Raw genomic sequence first — 8,116 nt, 5'->3', positions numbered from 1 at the left:
CAGACAGAATTATTGGCAGATAAAGGAAACATGCTGGCTATAGAGTAATAGTGTATAAAGTATGGCAGCTTTATGAGAAGAAAGGATGGCCACAGTTAAAATGAGTTGTCTTGTCTTCCATTTCAACATTACTGAGCATATATTACAAAAAATGTAATAAACCCAAATTGCAAAGGCAGGGACACATTCCCTAAAGTTACTTGGTATGTGTGAAGTGTAGGATTACATGAGCCCAGGGATGTACAAATAACCAGAAACCATGATCCCCCTACTAATCTTCTAAGGCAGCTATGCCTTAAATACTTCTATAACAGTGAGCCAATCTGAAAGGACACAACGTTCAAGAATATCGTCCACTGAGGAGGTCATTATGTCTACTCAAAGCGGCACCGAGGCTGGAAATGATACACTCTCATTAGTGAGGCTGGGTGATCCAGCAACCCAAAAAAGGACTTTATTTGCTAGCAAATAGGTTTTAAATCCTGGACCAGATCCATTTTGAGTTTTCTGGATCACCCAGCTTCACTGATGAAAGTATATCACGTCCAGCTTTGGAGACCTTTAAAAATCAGGCACAATATTTTTGAAATCCATAAATTAATGATGGCTACAGAGATAAAACAAAAGTGTTGCATGCAGCTCAGAAAACACCAGTTTGACCTGCCTGTTCTAAAACTTTAATCTAGACCAAGCAATAAGATCAAGACTATGAATGGGCTGGTGATTTTGAGATGTTAGGTGAGCACATTTTCATGCAGATAAAGCTCATTTTCACCGTATCAAAAATTTTACTTGCTGACCTTACAGGTTAACTGCTAAGCCCCTAAACATGGTTTTGGCTCTAGGGAATTCTGGACAGGAAAAGGTTGGGGGCTGTGGGAAAATGTCACATAAAAAAAAAAAAAATGTGCAACCATGTCTTCTAATTTTCCCAAGCTGCAACATTGTATAAATTTTATTCTGGATCTGCTCCATTTAAGCACAAATAAACCCAAAACTGGACTAGAAATTGAAGTTATCAAGTACATATAAACATTATACAGAGTTGTGAAGGTAATAGATTATTATGTGCCAAATGTGCTTGTGCGCTACATTACAACTTTTTCTTCTTTCAAATTTTAGACAGTGGGAGGATCAATCAGATATACCTATGTAACCCAAAGAAAATCAATAAATGACAGAATACAACTTCCACCATTCCTGTATTACAACAGAAGCCATATGTCCACATAAGAAGAAATTGTAGAAATGTGATCTATTAGCAGCCAGGCTATTAACAGTCTCATTAAAGGCTATGTACACACATGCAATAATTATCTTTGGAAACGAACGAATAACCACCGATTGTCCGATACTCAGTAACAAAGAAGGCTTTTTCTTTAAGCTCTTTTTTACTGTTATTGATTGGTTGGTTTAAATAGATTGGTTACTATTTAATTTTTATAATCATTGACTCTACTCATAAAACAGGGAATTAATTATGTTTGTTCCCTCAAACATTACCTGGTGGGAATCAAAACCTGCCATTGAAACACACACACCTAGAAGATTACCACTAGGGAATGTTTAGGGGAATGACTGATTTTTTTTTTTTAAATAGAGCAATATGTGTTAATACAAATATTACACCAATATGTATGTCTATTCAGTTGAAAATGTCTCCTCATGTGGCTGTGTTGTTTTAGTGTATGTTTTTTCCCAGTAGCTGTACCTTTTTAATATATTTTAAACTACATCTGTTTGCATGGATTATGGTCAGTCTCCTATTTTTATGCAATATACAAACAATTTTACACATTTATCAATTGTTTATGTAATTCCTCTTTTGTGTTTTTTTATAATCTCTACTTTTTTATATTGATAATGCGTGCATCTGTCTGCTAGTTCCTCTACCCCCTCATTAGACAAAGCAATGGTTACCTTGAAACATGTTGCTTGCCTAGATACCCTCCATCAGCATTTCAGGAAGATAATTTTCTGTGCTTTTGCAATGGTTTATGTTGTATGTGTTCATGAACCATTTTTATTATCAATCTTCCTTTTTTCAAATGAGAATATAAAGAAAAAAATGAAATTGCCTCTAAAAGTTCCTCAATGTTCATACATTTTTCTACTATATGAAAGAAATAATTCACACACAGGAATTTAGAAGCATTTTAGAGTCATCAAATAATGTTCTATTTGGACCTCTAAAACACAATGTTCTCATGTGTGCTGGGACATTGGAATGAATAGAAAGTTTTAACCAGGGGCATGTAAACATGGTGTTTGAACATTGGGAAAACGGTCTGTGTCAGCTTGGCTTTTCTGATTTTGCTTGTCTGTTCTAAACTGTAAACTACTGTACATTGTGGTCTCAGTTGGTGAAGTGAAAATGAGTGCAATGAGAATTGTAACATGTGTTAAGATTCTACCTTGAAAATTAACAATATTAACAATAAAAGACTACATTCCAAAGATTTTCTGTTCCAGGTAAGAAATGTTCATGTCTCCCCCAAAGGTGCAGTTTCAAAAGATCCGTACATTCAGATGTTGGTCTGTAAAGCAGCATAGGTACAAGTATTTTGTTTATTTGAATGAAGAACTTACACTTCATGCATACCATGTGCTCAGCAGTTGATTGCAGGGGTACCACTTGAAAATGCTGCTAGTCTGAACTTAGTCTCACAAAGTAGAAACCAATTGTACATCTATGAACAGAAGATTTGATTCCAACTTTTGGTGACACAAAGTAATTTTAGTCATTCTTGTTCGTCCTACCACCCACCACATGTATAGTTAGCTTCAGTTTACATCATTTGTGAATCAAAAATTTGAGTCCACATTTGGGCAGCACAAAGCTGTTTCATTTGCTGGTGTTCATTTTCCCTCAAAAAATATTATCTGCTATGAGACCCATTTGAGACCTATTTTTGCCACAAGGTAAGTTTTAACCAGAAAACCCAGAGCCAAAGCTGTTTTGGCAACTGTCAAAATCCCAGCCTTCCTAAGGCTGAGGCAATGTATTAGGAAGTGGCATGAAGTCACATTTGTTCCTGCACAGAGAACTGAAATCCAAGGAGAAAGACGTGTTCCTAAATCTGCCAACATGAGCACTGCAGGACATATGAAGTCCTTATAATCTGTATATAATTCTTTTCTGCTAAGTCTTTTGCTCTAAATATCATTGCAGATTTTTTTATAGGTTGATTTCTGTATTATTTTTTTCAATACATTCCTATTGAGTACCATATTCATAACATTTTAAATGTGTAGAATATTTTGTTTATGGTCGAGTTGCCTTTGCGATCGACTAGTAGATCGTGATCAATATTTTGGGCACCCCTGCTTTACTACTTCATCCATAACTAACAAAAACAAACCCCTCAACACACACTTTAGGGTTGAAAAGACTAATTTCTATCTATCTATGCAGGCTGTGTGTTGTTTATCCTCTCACATCACAGGTTTGTCTGACACTAAATATTACACTATGCAGTCTCTAATGGATTGAAACAAACACAATGCCCCTGGTAGTGAGGCACCATGTGATCATTGCCTAGGCTTTGTGTCACATGATGGGTGTACAGCAGGGGTCGGCAAACTTTTATGGCCACTAGGCCATTTCAGGGGTGGGCGGGAGCACACTAGACTAGACTTTGAGTCCTGCCCTATTGGCTCCACCCACCACCAGGGAACACACCCTGAAGTGAAATACCTCTCCTCCATATGGATTGCGGAGGGGAGGGATTTACCTTCAGGGAGCATTCTCTATTTACCGCGGAAAAGGAAGTATCAGGCCTGGCGCAGTAAATAGGGGAGCCACAGCAAAGAGGCAGCGCCGGAGCTCCAGCGGCTCTGGAGTTCCAGCGGCTCCGACTCTGGTAGTTCCTAATGCCCCCTGGCATTAGGCCAGATTGGCCAAGGGAGCATTAGGCGGGAATGAACCATAGGCTAGGCCGTGTCTGGCCTAAAGGCCGGAGTTTGCTGACCCCTGGTGTACAGGAATAATGTCTATGTATTGCATGTATTAAAAATGATGATGTGAGGTAGTAACAGAGATTCATGTGGATCCTGCCATGTGTAAGGAAAGGAATGGAGATACTCTGTGCATGTTCAATCACACTATGTTAGTTCCTCAGCCTAATCCTGACTGTAAGTCCTCCCAGCTATGTATTACAATCATAGAAATACAGTTGGGACGATTTAACCCATTGTTTTCCTGCTCCTGGTACTGCCTGATACTCAAGATTTAAATTACTGCTGTGCCACTTCTATCATTTTCATGCAGAACTACAGTTACAACGTATGACTGGAATAATGGAACTTACTCTTTTAATGCTCAGGCTGCATACAGTTCAATGCTGACTGAAAATTATTACACTTGCATTGTAGTCTGTTATTGTTTCTGCAACTTATTTTTCACTTTTTCAGTTTTACTTTAGAGCAAGGATTTTTCATCTAGAATGTGCACTTGGGCTACTTTTCATCTGTCAGATTCTTTCAGACTTTCAGAGGGCTAAGTCAGTGGTACAACATTGGTTGGATTTGCATATTCATTGATCAGGGAATCGGTGACAATATGGAATTATTTAGGAAAATTGGCAATATGTGTGTAAGTGATCAAGCATATAAAACAATTTGACACACCTTGAATGACACCACTCAGACCCTTTGATTCACTGCAGGAAAAATGAACAGCCCCTTCTACAGTACCTAGTTACAGAAAATAATTACTGCAGAAAAATCTTTGTATTGAAGGTGACAGCATGGTGGCTCAGTGGTTAGCCCTCTTGCCTTTGAAGCATTAGGTCCTTAGGAGATTTCAGGTTCTCCCCTTGTTTGTGTGGGGGTGCTGTGCTTTCCTCCCACAGTCCAAAAACATGCAGTTAGGTAAATTGGCCTTAGACTGTATTAAAAATACATGACTATTAGACATGAGCGAATTTCTCAAAAATTCGGCTGGTTTGCCAAATTTTTCGAACAGATTTGCTTCGATCCAAATTTTTTCTCGGCGAATCGTGTTAAAAAACAGCTATTTCTAGGCTGCAGAGAGCCTTGATACTGGTGTAGAACACTGTGCCCTGCAGTAACACGCATAGGGAGTCTGCATAGGGAGAAGACGCGCACTCATTTTACGCCCTTGTCAGCTGATTCCACAAAGATGTCTACAGAATCTGTTCTGTTACCGCTTATACAAGTAGAGCCCACACCGGCAGAGTAGAGAGGGTGTCAGCACTAAGTTTGTGTTGACGTCACTGATTATTTTGCCCTTCCCCTGATCCATCAGAACAATAACCCACAAAAAACAGCATCACTCACTTCACTGTTGCAGTTATGTTGCAGTTATTTGTGGTGAAAGCGTTTAGTGGCCTATTTCAGTACAAAAAGAAAAATATATACGCACTTCACTGTTGCAGTTATTTGTGGTGAAAGCATATACGCACTTCACTGTTGCAGTTATTTGTGGTGAAAGCGTTTAGTGGCCTATTTCAGTTCTAAAAGAAAAATATATTCTCAGTTCACTTCTGCAGTTATTTGTGGTGAAAGCATTTAGTGACGTATTTGAGTATCAGTATCCTATTAGGTTTTTCCTATCACTCTCCCTAGTGCCTACACACATCTCTCCCTGCACTGAGAACGCTGTAAAATGTCTTCATCCAAGATGGCTGAGGCTATTTATAGGGCTGTGACATCACAGGGCTGGCTGGCTGCTGATTGGCTGCATGCATAGCATTATGGGTCATCCCGCCTTCACAAAGTTCCTTGCCACATGTCCTCACATGTCCTCATTTGCGAGGAATTTCGGATTCGTTGCAAATCAAATTTTTCCTGAAATTCAGATCGAATTCCACTTCGTCAGCTTCGATTCGCCCATCTCTAATGACTATGGTAGGGACATTTGATTGTGGGCCCCTTTGATGGACAGCTAGTGACTTGACTATGGGCTTTGTAAAGTGCTTCGTAATATGTCGGTGCTATGTAAATACTGTTTCTGTTACATTTATATCTTGTTCTGCTTTAGGGATTTTAGATATTCACAGTAATCGGGATGTTAATTTAATTTTATTCCCATATTCCCATGTATAACTGTATAACAATTTAATATTATATGCTCTTTTTCCCAGGATTTAAATGTAGAGCAGCTGTTGCCTGTAAATGTAAATTGCATAACTGTGTTCAGTAAAATAAATGAAATCAAGACAACATTTATAATGACCCAAATAGTTAAAATAAAACAATAGTAATATTATAAAATAAAAATAGTTAAAAAAAACAAAGTTGTGAACATTGGTATGTAACCGGTTCCTTACTGGCTCCAGGCATTTTCAGAAAGAACAAAATGTGCCTGCCAATTATTTATATAATTTTTCTCAATTCCACTGTAGCCAAATACATACTGAAACTGATGATAGATAACAGATCCAGTTGATTGCAGAATATTCACTTTACTGCAAGACTTGTGGATAATAACCAATCTGCGGTACAACAACTCACTGAGTTTTTAAAATATGTCCATTTTATACCCTTTTAACTATGCAAACCTGAAACCTATACAAAGACCTGTGGAGGCTAGAGGTTATCTATGGCAGCCTTTCTAACATAGGGTCTTTCAGGTCTTTAGAGAACCCCTGCTATAAATATTATATCCACAGCCCACATTACATGAGTGGGAATATTGCTCTCCAGAGTACATTGCTGGACATTGGGAAGAATGTCACCCTTACAGATAGCCAAAATATCATTGGTGTCAGTCAAAGGTACCTGAGAGGCACAAATTGTTTCTTTCCCAAAGAACCGCTAGCAACCTCTGGAGGAATGATAGGGTTCAGAAACACTGGTCAATGTCATTCAAAAATGTTGCTTTAATATTCAAATGGCATGCAGATTGTACTGACTTGAAAATGGACCAGTCAGACTCTGTAGCTACAGTTTGACTGGCCGATTTTCAAGTCAGTGCAGTTTGCATGGTATTGGCATTTAATTTTTACATCTCATTAATCTTCTCTAGTAGAGAATAATAACAACAATAATATTAGACATAAAACAACCACCTTGGAAATGGATGCCCCAACATAGGAGGTCAGGGATCAGCTAAAAAAAGTGCATCCAAAAATGCATTTCTTCTTTCATATTAAAAAAAAAAGTATGTACTGCTCCGCTGCAGTCTTTAAAATTTTTTCTGCTAGTAAAATAATGAATAATGATGAACATTGGAAGTGGTGCTCTTGAAGTACAACCCCCCCCCCCCACACACACACACACACACACACACACAAGGATGTGATCATTGTTGATTCAGATCTAGACAAACAAAAAGACATGTGAATACCCTTTACTGTTTGTGCAGTGTGAATGCACTTAGGCAACAATAATACCAATGGAAGCTAAACTGAGCTTTAATTAGGTTCTCTGCAATTGAAAACCCAGTGGTACAGTGAATTTGGTAACCAGTTTAAAGTAGGCTGTATTCTATAGGAGAACCTTTACATAACTACATTGAACTAGAAGATAAAACTAGAAAGATAAAACAAGACTTAGGCCGCATACACACATGCAATAATAGTTGTTGGAAAGGACGACGGAGTGGCATCCGGCTGCGCGCTCTCCCCCTTCCCTTGCATTAGGATTGTTAGTCGTCCATCGTCCGTGGATCCGCCAGGACGGTCGTTCGGACGATGGACGACTGGCGCTGTACACATGCCAGATTCACACCAGCAGCCTTAAGCTAATCTGTGGATGTTTTTTGAAGGAACTGCTGCCAATTACCAAGTCAACAAGTCCTCAAACACCCAAAAGCCTATTATTATTGGTTATTATTGAAATGAATAGGAACAGTTGAAATCCCTTGGGTGCAAGTTGTTTTATTATCGGGTGAAAACCATGACTAATTAACCCCAAAGTTATACTTACTTTCCACTGAGAATTTAATGGTTATTCTCTCTTACATACCAAAAAGTCTGAACTTTAAATTTGTGTCCATTACACAGTAACCCTTATACCAATCCATTACCTAGAAGACACCTTCATTACTATGTTATGATGTATTTTGCTGAAAAATAGTGAATTCTTGTTTTTTCTGTATTTTAATGAGTCAGCAGCCCTTTTAAATGCAAGCACTGCTTATTGCAAGGTA

At 38.3% G+C, this 8,116-nt stretch overlaps 1 long non-coding RNA gene across 2 annotated transcripts in view; it reads right to left on the bottom strand.

Moving 5' to 3' along the window:
- LOC140326746 (uncharacterized) overlaps nucleotides 1–8,116 on the bottom strand; it is a 298,797-nt gene that overhangs the window by 254,179 nt on the left and 36,502 nt on the right. The window lies entirely within an intron of this gene.

This window comes from Pyxicephalus adspersus, chromosome 3 (assembly GCF_032062135.1).
Source record: "Pyxicephalus adspersus chromosome 3, UCB_Pads_2.0, whole genome shotgun sequence".
Classification (NCBI taxonomy): Eukaryota; Metazoa; Chordata; class Amphibia; order Anura; family Pyxicephalidae; genus Pyxicephalus; species Pyxicephalus adspersus.
This window is presented reverse-complemented; position numbering and strand designations above follow the sequence as displayed.